This window comes from Sorghum bicolor, chromosome 5 (assembly GCF_000003195.3).
Source record: "Sorghum bicolor cultivar BTx623 chromosome 5, Sorghum_bicolor_NCBIv3, whole genome shotgun sequence".
NCBI lineage: Eukaryota > Viridiplantae > Streptophyta > Magnoliopsida > Poales > Poaceae > Sorghum > Sorghum bicolor.
The window spans coordinates 40,834,802-40,847,565 of NC_012874.2; positions in this window are offsets into that span (position 1 = coordinate 40,834,802).

Consider the following 12,764-nt stretch of genomic DNA (forward strand, 5'->3'; position numbering starts at 1 on the left):
GCTAGCTTCCTTTCGCCCCACTGAACTTCATAAGAATTGCTGACTCTCAAGAACCAGTCTTTCCACCCTACGGTAGGGCTAGGCCAAGAGCGGAAGGTATCTTTCCACAGATCTAACGAAAAATTTTCACTTCTGAAGGGGATCCTGTCGGTTTCTGCATTAATAAGGTTGGTTGGATCTGGATCTCCTAGAGGACCGAGACATTGGAGGTGTGGTTGATCAGTGGGGATGACAATTTTATTGGACAATTCCTAGTGATTTTTGGGAATAAAAAGAAATACAAAGAGAAAAGAAAAGGAAGATGTTCAGTAAAATGAATTGCGAGTGAACAAGGATATGAAGAAAAATACAGGAGACGGGGTGGAGATTTGACCTCAGGAACGACGAAGCCGACGGCCATCTTGCTGCGAAGGAAGTGTTTGAAGACACCGGGGTTGATGAGGAAGAATGCTTGTTGGAGGTCTTGGGAGCTTCGGATGGCGCCGCCACTGGAAAAGTAAACTTGGGTGGTGGAATGATGTGATAGGGAAGGAGTACCCGAGAAGGAACTATTTATAGGACGAAATGGGCAAGGGAAAATCTGACTTTTCTCTTTGCCGCTTCCGAGAGATCTGAGGGTACTCAGGAAGATATGGTAACTGTTCGCACGATAATCCAGGGATTGTGCAGGTGATTTGACGGGAAGCGGTCATTATCTGAAGATATTTTACTGTGCAAGATCTCCTGGTCGGTCCATCGGCAGCATTCTATAACGGTCATATTGCCGATGGGCGGATAGAGGGGAAGTAACCGTTTGTGCGAATATCCTGGTCAGAACATCGGCAAATCTTTGTAACGGTATTATTGCCGATGTACGGCTGAGAAGAAATGCCCGTTTAGGAAGTTGGGGATTTCGAGGAATCTGCGGAGGAATAGGATCAGAGTTGTTCAGATTGAGGTTGTCGGTTACCAGATTAGGAGCATTAATTGCGGGAAAAGGCATCATTACTGTAGAGAATTTCGGAGCATTAATAGTTTTATACTCCGAAACTGGGGGGCATGTGTTGACACCGTTTTTGTGCACGTGTCTAGGATGGCAGAATAAGGTGGCAGTATGATGTTTACAAGGTGAGTTGCCGATGAGGATGGTTGCCGATGAAGGAGAAGTTGAACGTGACTAAGTCTACAGGCAGTGATATGACTGTGCCGATGACTGGATAAGAAAGTCTGCCGATGACTATGGCAAAAGATCTGCCGATGATGCAAAGAGGGAGTCCGGAAGCTGCCGGTCGTTGTGTGGAGGAGTTTCAGTTTGTCACGGGGGATAGTTTTGTTATTTCCTTAATTATTTGATTCCATGTAGTTTGGAATTCGAATTCTAATCGTGTCTGGTTGTAGCTCTTTGAGCAGGGTATAAATATAGACCCTAGGGCCTTGTAATCAAGGAATCAATCTATCAATCAATCAAACACACGTTTTTACTCATATTCCAGCATCTACTTTTTCGACGACTTCGTCATACTTTTTCCTTTTTATTATGAGTTCTTAGGAATTCGTCGACTTAAGCTCGGCGTGTTCTCAAGTTCGCGTGAGTACCTCTTAGCCGTGACATCCGGGCGCATCGCTGTTGTCAGGACTAAAGTATTCGAGTTATCACCTTTGCCGATAGTAAGGTCAAATTGGCTCGCACGCCTTAACGTTTGAATCGGGTATTAGCCCTTTGTGTTTGCAGATCAGTTTTGCATCAACACATACCATAGTTAGTGCAATTATACTTAGCAATCATTGTAAGACAAGATTACGCCCATGCATAGTGATATTAGCAAGCAATATGAGAAACATAGCAATCACTCCCCTGTAATAATGTTGCTCTGCCATCCTAATACACGAGAGGGGGACTATATAAGAATCAATGACGCTGTCACTATCACGAACTACCCCACGATCTGGAATATTGGGTACAATCGCAGATAAATACGGTATAAGCACCATGGCTACACAATATCTATCATTTACCAATGGATCCGATGGATAAACGCTATACGATCCTAAACATGTATATAGATCCAATCTAACTAAGCCAAGTATATAACTATGATAAACTAAGAACAATAAAATCTTGAATATAAACAAGTAGAGCAAAGTCATAAGCAATATATTGAAGTAGAACAAAGTCATATTCATAATACTGAGGAACAAAGATGAACAATTAGAAGAACAATTAGAGAATTACCAAGAATCCTCTTGACAGATCCGGAAAACAATCGAAGATTGACTCCTTCTAGTTCTGATCCTATGTAGCTATGCTAATCTAGATGTCTAATTGATGTGGTGGCTCTAGGCTTGATCATCGGCTTCTTCTCCCTTGAGGAATAATGAATTAGGGTTGAGAGGCTCTCTCCTCCAGGGGCCAGGGGGTCTGGTTTTATAGTCTCTCCAAGTGAATATGGGTCATTGGATCAAACCAACATCGATTGAATGGTTATCCTTGATCCTTTAGGTCGGTGGATTTCGATCCCGAAAGAGAGTCCTGTTTGGACTCCAAGAGGGGGCGGGCGCCCAGGGCCAGGCCCTGTTCGGCCTCCGCTTCCTTCTCGTGGCTTCTGGAGTCTTCTAGATGTAAGATAATTGCGCGGCACGTTAATATCTCGATGTAATCCTGACGTGTGGGCCTTTGTTCTGTATTTCCTCATAACCCCCTGCAGAAATAGACAAACACCAAAACTCATGGAATTCTGTCAGATAAAACCCTAAGTCTGGATGTTGATTTCATTTGGATCCTTTTCTTTTTTTATTTGATAATTAAATTTGATACTTAACGACCGTCAACACATGGCTCTGGTTTTAGCTCAGTATGAGGATCTTTTTCTAGCTTGTTAGCGGTTACCTTAAATGGCGTAAGAATGGCTAGACACGTTGGGTATAGTGCGGCCTTTGTCCATGTGTATAGGCTGCGGGTTATGTGCCATGGAAGGGGGGCTCTATATCTGCCTGCCGAGTGAATCTAATGGCCCTAACTTGTTAGACGAAACCTTTGAAAGGCTTCATAGTGATCCCTGCCGACCTCCCTTGGAAGGGGGTTAAGAGACTCATGACCTCGGGCGAAAGGGTAAATCATGACTCATGGGTAAAGATGTACAACCTCTGCAGAGTATTAAATCTTATCCTAGCCGTGCCCACGGATACGGGCGGCCCGAAAAACTAACAGAATAGATGGACACTGATGAACATGATTAATGATAATAAATGATGGTTTACGATGTTGTTTATATGTGTTATTCTTAATTCTTGTATACATTGATCATGTGGTTATGGGATTTAAGTTATGCTACCTTGACATTTGCTATCTAAATATAAATATGCTATCCACATATAAAAGCTAAATGCAGTCAAACCAGTGTCAGCTATTTGAGCCTCATGAACCCCTGGTTATACTTGTTGAGTACGATATGTGCTCACTCTTGCAATTTCCCCACACCTCAGGAGAAGTTTTGGGCTTGTGATCAACCAGACAGTTGGATCTTGTAGAGAGAAGTTAATAACCGAAGTTGGAGTTGTCGATCTGCTGTTTGCTATTAAAGGTTATTTCTTTTATACTAAGTACGTTATATATTTATGCATTGTCTTTTGATATTACCCCTTATTTGTAGCTATATGTGAGGTTTGGTTTCTAAAACTCACATATGGTGCATATCTGGTTTTGTCCTTAAAATCGGGTATTACACTCATCCTTCTGATCTTATCACCAATATTATAAATGAAAAATGCATACAATATCAATCTTATCATGGTTCCATATGCCAAGGGTTCAGGAGGAATAAATAGAGTTTTTGGTTATGGTGATGTTTTCCCACTAATAGAGTCCATGCACATGATCTCTAACTTGTCTTGATGACTAGAACACACTTCAAGGAAAGTGTGAGGGAGTCAAGACTCCAAATTCTACAAGTGGAAATTCTGAATCGACAATAGGATCTGAATCACTGATGAAAGGATAGCTGCCATCCAAGGCCACCTCTTTGAGCAGCAATGCCAACAACTAGCTTGGGGGATATGCATCCCCTATATATTTGGGTAAGTATTCCTCTACCATCTATTATTCTTAGTTTGCTTTTTATATAAAAATGATGATGAATGAAAAAAACTTATCTTCGCATTAATAGTAATGATGTGTGATCTAGTAAAACTATAAACAAAATAAAAGGTGCGTCTAGTTTAACTTAATTTGATTTTAGGAGATAAATAAATAAATAAGGAATATGAAGATAATCTCTTAAAATGAAAATAATGAATAGTTCCTCCGTTGTAATTCTTTTCAAGTACGTAGTTTTTAGCCCTGAATTCTCCTGAGTTTTTGATAAGATTGTTTTGATATAAGATTTTACTCTAAACTTGGAACTCATGGGTAGCATATGCTTGATCAAAGTGTAGTTTGAGGTTCTATTTGTCTTGTTCCAAGTAACACTAAGATCTAGAGATTCGTTTTGGAAAACATAAAGATGATACATGATGAGTTCCAACATGAAAAAGCTTGAATTCTCATAGAGCCATACATGTTATTTAGGCTAGGAAAAGTTTTGCATATTTGTTGCTTGCTTGCTTTGAGTTTACTCAAGCTTTGTTGATGCCCTATGAGAGGTTTGTCATGCTCTCAAAATCAAGATCGTGTATACACCACATATATATGGTGTTCCTACACTAGGAGTACGCAAAAACATGCCATTACATCCAAATATGTTATACTCCTATTCTAGGAGTCAACACAAAAACATGTTTATTAGGTTTTCCACCAACCAAATAAAATGCTACTTCTTATTGCTATCTCTGATAACTTTTGTTATAGAAAAGAGGCATGGATTTTGCAAAAACTATTCATGAAAAAAAGAAGAGTTGAGAAAAAGTGGACAAGTTTCTGAGATATATAAAACAATGGGTACTTAGATGCACGCCTATAAAAAAGACAAAATAAACAGAGATGAATAACATAGCCCCTATTCTTTTGCCAAAATGTTTTAAAGTCTCAAAAGAGAGATAGGTTTTCAAAGTGCAAAGTTAGGATAGGCACCACATATATACATCATATATTCACACACATGCACATCTTCATTTCATTCTACGACTTAACTCTCTTTGTATCTATTGTTTGATTTTACAATAAATGCATTGCAAGTAGGCTCTAGATTTTTACCTACCTATGAACTCCACATAAGCCTTAGTGGTAGGTACAGAAAAAGGCATAACATCCTTATTGCTGTAATGAGGATCCACAAATACCATATATGTAACACCCCAGTGTTATGCTTGCATAAATCATATGCATAGCATGAGCATCATCTTCTACTCAAGCATGTCATGATCATCATCTACCTTGAGCCATGTCTTTCTATGCAAAAATGTGATTTAAATTGCTTAAATAGGCTCCCTATGCTTATGCTTGAGTGAACCATGTTTGTGTTGGTGTGCTACGCCTTGTTAAATAGTTCATCTATGCTTAACTTAACCTTGGGAACAATGTTCATGTTGGTCACTTCCCCAAAATAATCACTTAAGTCATACTTATGCAAATAGGCTCTAAAAACCTCTTTTGCTTCGGATTTCAAAAAGTGTTTCATAAAATGTTTGCATGTCAAAACTTTCTACATAAAAGTTGTTGAAAATTTTATAAGGAACAAAAGTTGTTTTATGGCCATCTCATGAAAATGACCACATCTTGCTCAAACAGTGCATGCAAGGCAAATTTGGGGCTGTTTCCAACACTTAGGAAATTTTCTAAGTCCTAGAACAAAAACAGTTTGCTCGATCGGTTTTGAAAACTCCATATCTCTCAATCCAGGCCGATTTGGCTTTTGCTCTAGTTGACAATGTTGTAGAACTCGGTTAGAACTCCAACTTTGTCAACTGCATCATCCCCAAATTTGCCTTGGTTTGGGAGATAATTACCGTTGAAGTTGTTCTATCAGACCATCATCGTCTTCTCTGAATCAAAGCCGAGCTCGTCGACGTGGCCGACCGGCGGCAGAGCTCCGTCGACATTTGGTGTCCGTACATTGTTCCTGGCCCTGCTCGTCAGCTCCCAGCGCACGCATGTCCTCCACGGCGACGCCCCGAGCGAAGTGGACGCGTCCATTCGCTCTGCCTCGCTCTCTCTCGCCTGAAACTCGTCCGTAGCGAGCTCACTCCGGCGAGCTCTTGTGCGCTCATCGCTGCGTTGCAGTCCACCAAACTCCGCCCATAGCTCTGCCGTGAGCCGCTCTCCACTCTCCATCCTTTAGCTCGCCGCGAAACCCACCGGTGAGCCACCATTTCCTTCTTTCCCCAAATCAGGTCGATGTGACCTTCTTCTCCGGCGAACTCAATGCTGGGCTCCTCGAAGCCTCTCGTCTCCTCTGGTTAGGTTTTAGAGGTAGCTTAGGTCCTTAGTTAGCGGTTGCTTCTCTCGGTGGACGCTCTACCGCACCCACCGTCGCCGGACACGATGCGCAGCGCTGCCGTGTTCCGCCGGAGTTGGAGTCTCTCGTGGCTAGCGCGTTCCACGACGTTTCGAGCCAAGCCGCTTACCTAGGAAGCTTCGCCATAGGTCACTGGTGCTGTAGGAAACCCTAGGTCGCGCTCTACCGGCCTGAGGGCTCCGGCGTAACGTCGAGCACCTCCGCCGAGCCGCCATGATCGACGGCGAGCCCTTTCCGGTGGCTCCGCCGTGGGGAAAAGGGGATCAATCGAGTCGCTAGAGTCCGGGGATCGCAATGGTGCCCTTGGTTTGGCCGGAGACCTCACCGTCGCCGAGAAATCGCCGGCGAGAGTCGCCTTGGCTGTGGGGAAGATGACCCTGACATGCAGGGCCCGCTGTCAGTGTCACCTCCCTTCCCTCCTTTTCTTTTATTCAAATCCTAATTTTTGGTATTCCTGCAAAAATCATATCTCTAGTTCTGGTGGTCCAAAAATTGTGAAATCAATTTTGTGGTATTCCTTGAGACGGCTAGTTTTTAATAAAAATATAAAATGAACCATGTTTGTTGGGAAAAATATTTATTAAGATTTAATCTTGTTATTCATGAGTAAATTCATATCTCTTGTTTTACTGCTTATTTTGCTGTGAAATTTTTATGGTAGTCTCTGTGTGGTACTGGAGTGCTATGATAAATATTTCATGATTTTTGGAGTACTGCAGCTTTGTTATGTAATTTATGTTTGAGATTTGGCTTGTTTCCTTAATTAAATCATATAAAATAATTGGTGCTTATGCTGGTGCTCTACTTTGGTGGTAAACTTGTTTATGGTATTCATAATATGTAAATAATCTGAAATCTGTTGTTTGACACCATATAAGTCATGTTTCTGAATTTATGAAATACACACCTTGTCACATGTTAAATGCATATCTTTAATTTGGTACGTGCATTTGCTCTGAAATTTTTATGGTGATGCCTTGATACTATACTTGTGCTTCTGTAAATTTTGTAGATTTTTTTCTGAGCACTTTTACTAGTATCTTGTAATTATGCTCCTTTCTAGAATTAAATTAATAAATGCCTTGTTAGTAATTATTTGGAGGTTATCATATGATGTTCTGGCTATCTTGTGGTGTGCTTGTGCTCATAAGCCATGTGGTTGGCATTGTTTATGTTTTGGTTATGTCATCAAATATTTAATTGAAGGGTTAAAAGCTGTTCTGGACAGCAAGGGAGTAATTCAATCTTTGCTAGATGATAACTTGGTTTTCTGGAGGGCATGTTGTCGAGGATATCAATAAGGGGTATCCCAACTGATGTACATAACGAGACTGCCCGTACGCAGGTCGAGGCCCCCAACTCGACGGTCTAATCAGTCACACGCACTGTCACCAACGACCGCAGCCTCGAAGACAGAAAAAGCGTCGAGCGAATCGATCAGGGCTCGAATGCCAGCTACCGTCGAATACGAAAACAGGCTCGAGCGAACCAGGAGGCGTCGAGCGCAAGGACGCCGCCCGCCGCCTAACGCGCGCACGGGAACTGGGGCATTTAATGCGACTGTCGTGTTCTCACCTAACACGCCAGTCACGAGAAGCGTGATAGGAAACAAGCACCCGTCCCGTCATTCTTTTTGCAGCCTTCCCCACCAAACAACCCAGAGCGTGTCAGGGCGCAGGAAGCAGGGATGGAACGTCTAATTAGGACCCCCTCGAGACATCCAAGGTCAGAGCTCTAGATACCAGGGCGTTACAAGGCGCCCGACCCTCGACCAGACATGTTTCCGTTTTGGGGAAGGGTTGGGCGTCGACTGACAACTCTGCGACCACTCCAACATATCCGCCTCTATACCGTACGAGCGTGCAACCGGTGAACCAGTCCAAGATGGCGCACAGAGCAGGATACCGGGGCACGCGTAATCATCATCAAGCTACCAGGACGGGATGGCTCGAGACCACGCCGGTACGGAGGCCTCGAGTAGGTCAGCGCGCCATGCCTCTATCGACCCCTACTCTGACACCTATACTTGTACCCTGGGCTTCTCCTTGGAACTATAAAAGGGGAGGCCCGGGAGTGATATAAGGGGGCAACACATCACACAACATGACACCCATACGCAGTAGAGCTTCTACACTCCCCCTCATTTCATACCACGCTTGTATTCACCCCTGTACAAGCACTTAGGTGCAAAATAATACAAATTCTCTCCCCCCGCTGGACGTAGGGCCTTCTCTTGCCCGAACCAGGATAAATCTCTGTGTCTTTTTGCATCACCATCTGGAAAAGGGAGCACGCATACAAATTCACTCGTTGGTGTGACCCCCCGTGGGGAAAAACACCGACAGTTGGCGCGCCAGGTAGGTGTCCTGCGTGTTTTTCATTGATTTCCCATTCTTTTCTAGATGGCCACTCTTTCTTCACCAATTCCGCGCTCCATGATGATTTGGTTTGGGAGTCTCGAGTTCGTGTCTACTGGCTCCGGCTATGACATGATCTTGCTCTCGATCAAAGGACCGGGAGGAGCCCGCGTTGCGCCAACCCGGATGGGGGCCCCGAGACGTCCTCACCACCACGCCTCCCCACCCAAGAAGAGGCGTGGACAGCACCACCATCGCCCTTCTGCCTCGCCACGACCAGCAGTCCGTGCCAGGCAGGAGATGGCACGAGAGCCGATAGCCCCACGCACCACGGGCACGATGGCTCGGTGCCGCGAGGACCACGCGACGACAAGAGGTGACGCTCCCCGCGGACTCTCCCCCACCGCCAGGCTACTTCCACACGGGTTGTTTGCCTCAAGAGGAGCCTTGCCGTTCGGCCTGGACAATGCCGCTGCGTCACTCGCCAGGGCGATATGCCCAAACGCCCGGACGTACGTGGAGAGACCAATGGTCCTCCCACGTGACCCTGAAGCACGGCCACGGGCATCCGAGCAACCAGACTTCTCGCAGGTACGAGCCTCCGCTGCCTGGGCCCTGGACGGTACACAATCACCTCCCTCAGGCACAGGCTGCAGGAGGAAGGACCCGGATGCTTCTACACCGTCGAGCCGGACTCCGTCTCGGAATCCGACAGCCATGACCCTACTAGGGAGTGTTTCCATGTCGACAGAGCGGTGGAAACCACCGATGAGACACAAGACGCAATTGCAGGTGGACGAGCCCCTGTAGCAAGGGAAGACCCCAGGACGCCTGGAAATGATGGTCTGGTCGACCCCCTCTGCAAGAAGACAGAGCCGCGCAAATTGCGCAGCTACGAGAGCTCAAGGCAAAGCTTGACGAGGACCGCGAGCGCCTTGTCCTGCTTGAGCAGATCCTCGAGCAGGACCTGCCTTACCCGCCTGGCGGAAGTGTCCGCATACGAGCTCGAGAGGTACACTGGCAGATCATCGGAGACGCAGAGCCAGAGCAGCCCGTCAGCCGTTTCCCTCGAGCAGGCCAGAACGTTGTGGCAGCAACAATGCTACTGCAAAACATGCTGGAACCGTCGAACTCCCAAGCTCGACGCATCCGAGACGAGGTGCAGACTTTGCTCCAGGTGGCGGCAGTTCAGCAAGGCGAAAGCTCGGCTTCTCGATGTCGAGGAGCTGCCACCGAAAAGTGTGATGAGCCAGCCCAAAACGAAAAGGAGGTGTCAGTCCATCAGTAGCCACCCCCTCGAGGGAAAAAGACCACGCTCGTTCTCCCCGTCGACAATCGGCGTCAACACGACATGCGACGCGACATTGAAGAGAATCAACGCCGTCGGTACGGGGAGGCGGAAGAGCGCGGTTACAGTGCCCATCGTGGTGGGAGGTACGACAGCGATGAGGACCGGATGGCTCCAGAGCCACCAGGCCCACGAGTATTCAGCAGGGCAATCCGCAGCACGCCGCTGCCCAGCCCGTTCCGACCCCCGACCAGCATCGCAAAGTACAACGGTGAGACCAAACCAGAGCTGTGGCTGGTAGACTTCAGGCTGGCTTGTAACCTGGGAGGTGCTCGAGGAGACAATCGAGCCATCATGAGACAGCTGCCGCTCTTCCTCTCCGACACCGCCTGCAGGTGGCTCGAGGAGCTTCTAGCCGATCAGATCCACGACTGGGTCGATCTGGTTAGAGTTTTCGAGGGTAATTTGAAACGGACCTACATACGGCCTGGGAACTTGTGGGACCTCAGCAAGTGCAAGCAGAAGTCAGGGGAAACTCTTCGAGAGTACGCTCGACGCTTCTCAAAGCAACGCACCGAGCTACCGCACATCCCCGACCACGACGTCATCCTGGCCTTTGTCTCTGGTACCACCAGTCGAGACTTGGTGCGAGAATTAGGCCGGAATCGCCCGCAGACCGTCGACGAACTGATGGACGTGGTGGCTAACTACGCGGCAGGAGAAGAAGCGGTCGGTGCCTTCTTCAGCTGTGAAGGAAGGAAAGGCAAGCAGCCCGCTGACGATGACGAGGGCCCCAGTCGAGGTCCCAAGAAGAACAAGAAGAAGAAGAAGACCCGGCCGTTCCAACGGGAAGACCTCGACGATGATCTCGTCGCCGCCATGGAACGCAAAAAGCCTCGAGCCACCCCAGATGAGGGCATCTTCGATAAGATGCTAGAAGAGCCGTGCCCTTACCATAAGGGAGGAGCCAACCACAAGCTCAAGGACTGTCGTATGCTGAGAAAGCATTTCAACGGTCTAGGGTTCAGGAAGGACGCACGCGATGACCCAAAGAAAGAGAAGAGCGGCGAAAAGGAGGACGACAAGGACGAGGTGGTTTCCCTGCCGTCCACGACTGCTACATGATCTACGGTGGGCCCTCGACGCAGTTGACCACAAGGCAGCGCAAGAGGGAACGCCGTAAGGTCTTCGCAACGAGAATGGCGGTGCCCTAGTACCTTAGCTGGTCGAGCACCCCCATCACCTTCGATCGAGAGGACCACCCCGACAAGGTAGTTGCCCCTGGCATGTACCCGCTCGTCGTCGACCCCATCAACGTCAACACCCGGCTCTCAAAGGTGCTGATGGATGGTGGCAGCAGCCTCAACATCATCTACCTCGAGACCCTCGACCTCCTAGGCATCGACAGGGCGCGGCTCCAACCGAGCGCCGGTGGCTTCCATGGTGTCGTACCAGGAAAGAAGGCATTGCTGGTGGGCCGAATCGACCTACCGGTCTATTTTGGCACGGCGGCCAATTTCAGAAAGGAGACCCTCACCTTCGAGGTGGTGGGGTTCCAGGGCATGTACCACGCCATCATCAGGCGCCCGAGCTACGCCAAATTCATGGCCATCCACAACTACACCTATTTAAAGTTGAAGATGCCCGGTCCCAAGGGCATCATCACCGTCAGCTCCTCCTTCGAGCACGCGTACGAGTGCGACGTTGAATGCGTCGAATATGGGGAAGCAATCGAGAGTTCCACTGAGCTCGTCTTGAAGCTCGAGGCCCTGGCCGCAGAGGCTCCTGAGCCCAAGTGCCACGCAGGCAGCTTCGAACCGGCAGAAGGGACCAAGAAGATCCCGCTCGACCCCAACGGCTCTAACGGCAAGGCGCTGACGGTCAGCGCCGACCTCGACCCCAAATAGGAAGCTGTGCTCGTCGACTTCCTCCGTGCGATTCCCTCGGACATGTTTGCATGTAGTCCCTCGGACATGCCGGGCATACCGAGGGAGGTCGCCGAGCACTCGTAGGAAATTCGAGCCGGTTCCAAGCCAGTGAAGCAACGGTTGCGCCGCTTCGACGAGGAGAAGCGCAAGATCATTGGCGAGGATGTTCAAAAGCTTCTGACGGCTGGATTCATCAAGGAGGTTCACCATCCCGACTGGTTAGCAAATCCTGTACTAGTTAAGAAAAAGAATGGGAAAATGAGGATGTGTGTCGATTACACGAGTTTAAATAAAGCATGTCCGAGAGTTCCTTTTCCATTACCACGTATTGACCAAATTGTTGATTCTACTGCGGGATGTGAAACCCTTTCTTTCCTTGATGCATATTCTGGTTACCATCAAACAAAAATGAAAGAGTCCGACCAGCTCGCAACGTCTTTCATTACACCTTTTGGGATGTATTGTTATATAACCATGCCGTTCGGGAGCCACATACCAGCGATGCATGCTCCACGTGTTCGGCAAGCACATAGGGTCGACGGTCGAGGCCTATGTCGACGACATCGTCGTCAAGTCAAAGGAACGGGGAGACCTAATCCAGGACCTCGAGATCGCTTTCAGCTGCTTGCGCGCCAACTAGATCAAGCTCAACCCCGAGAAGTGCGTTTTCGACGTACCTTGAGGCATGCTCCTGGGTTACATCGTTTCCCAGCGCGGCATCGAGGCCAACCCCGAGAAAGTCTCGGCCATCACAAGAATGGGG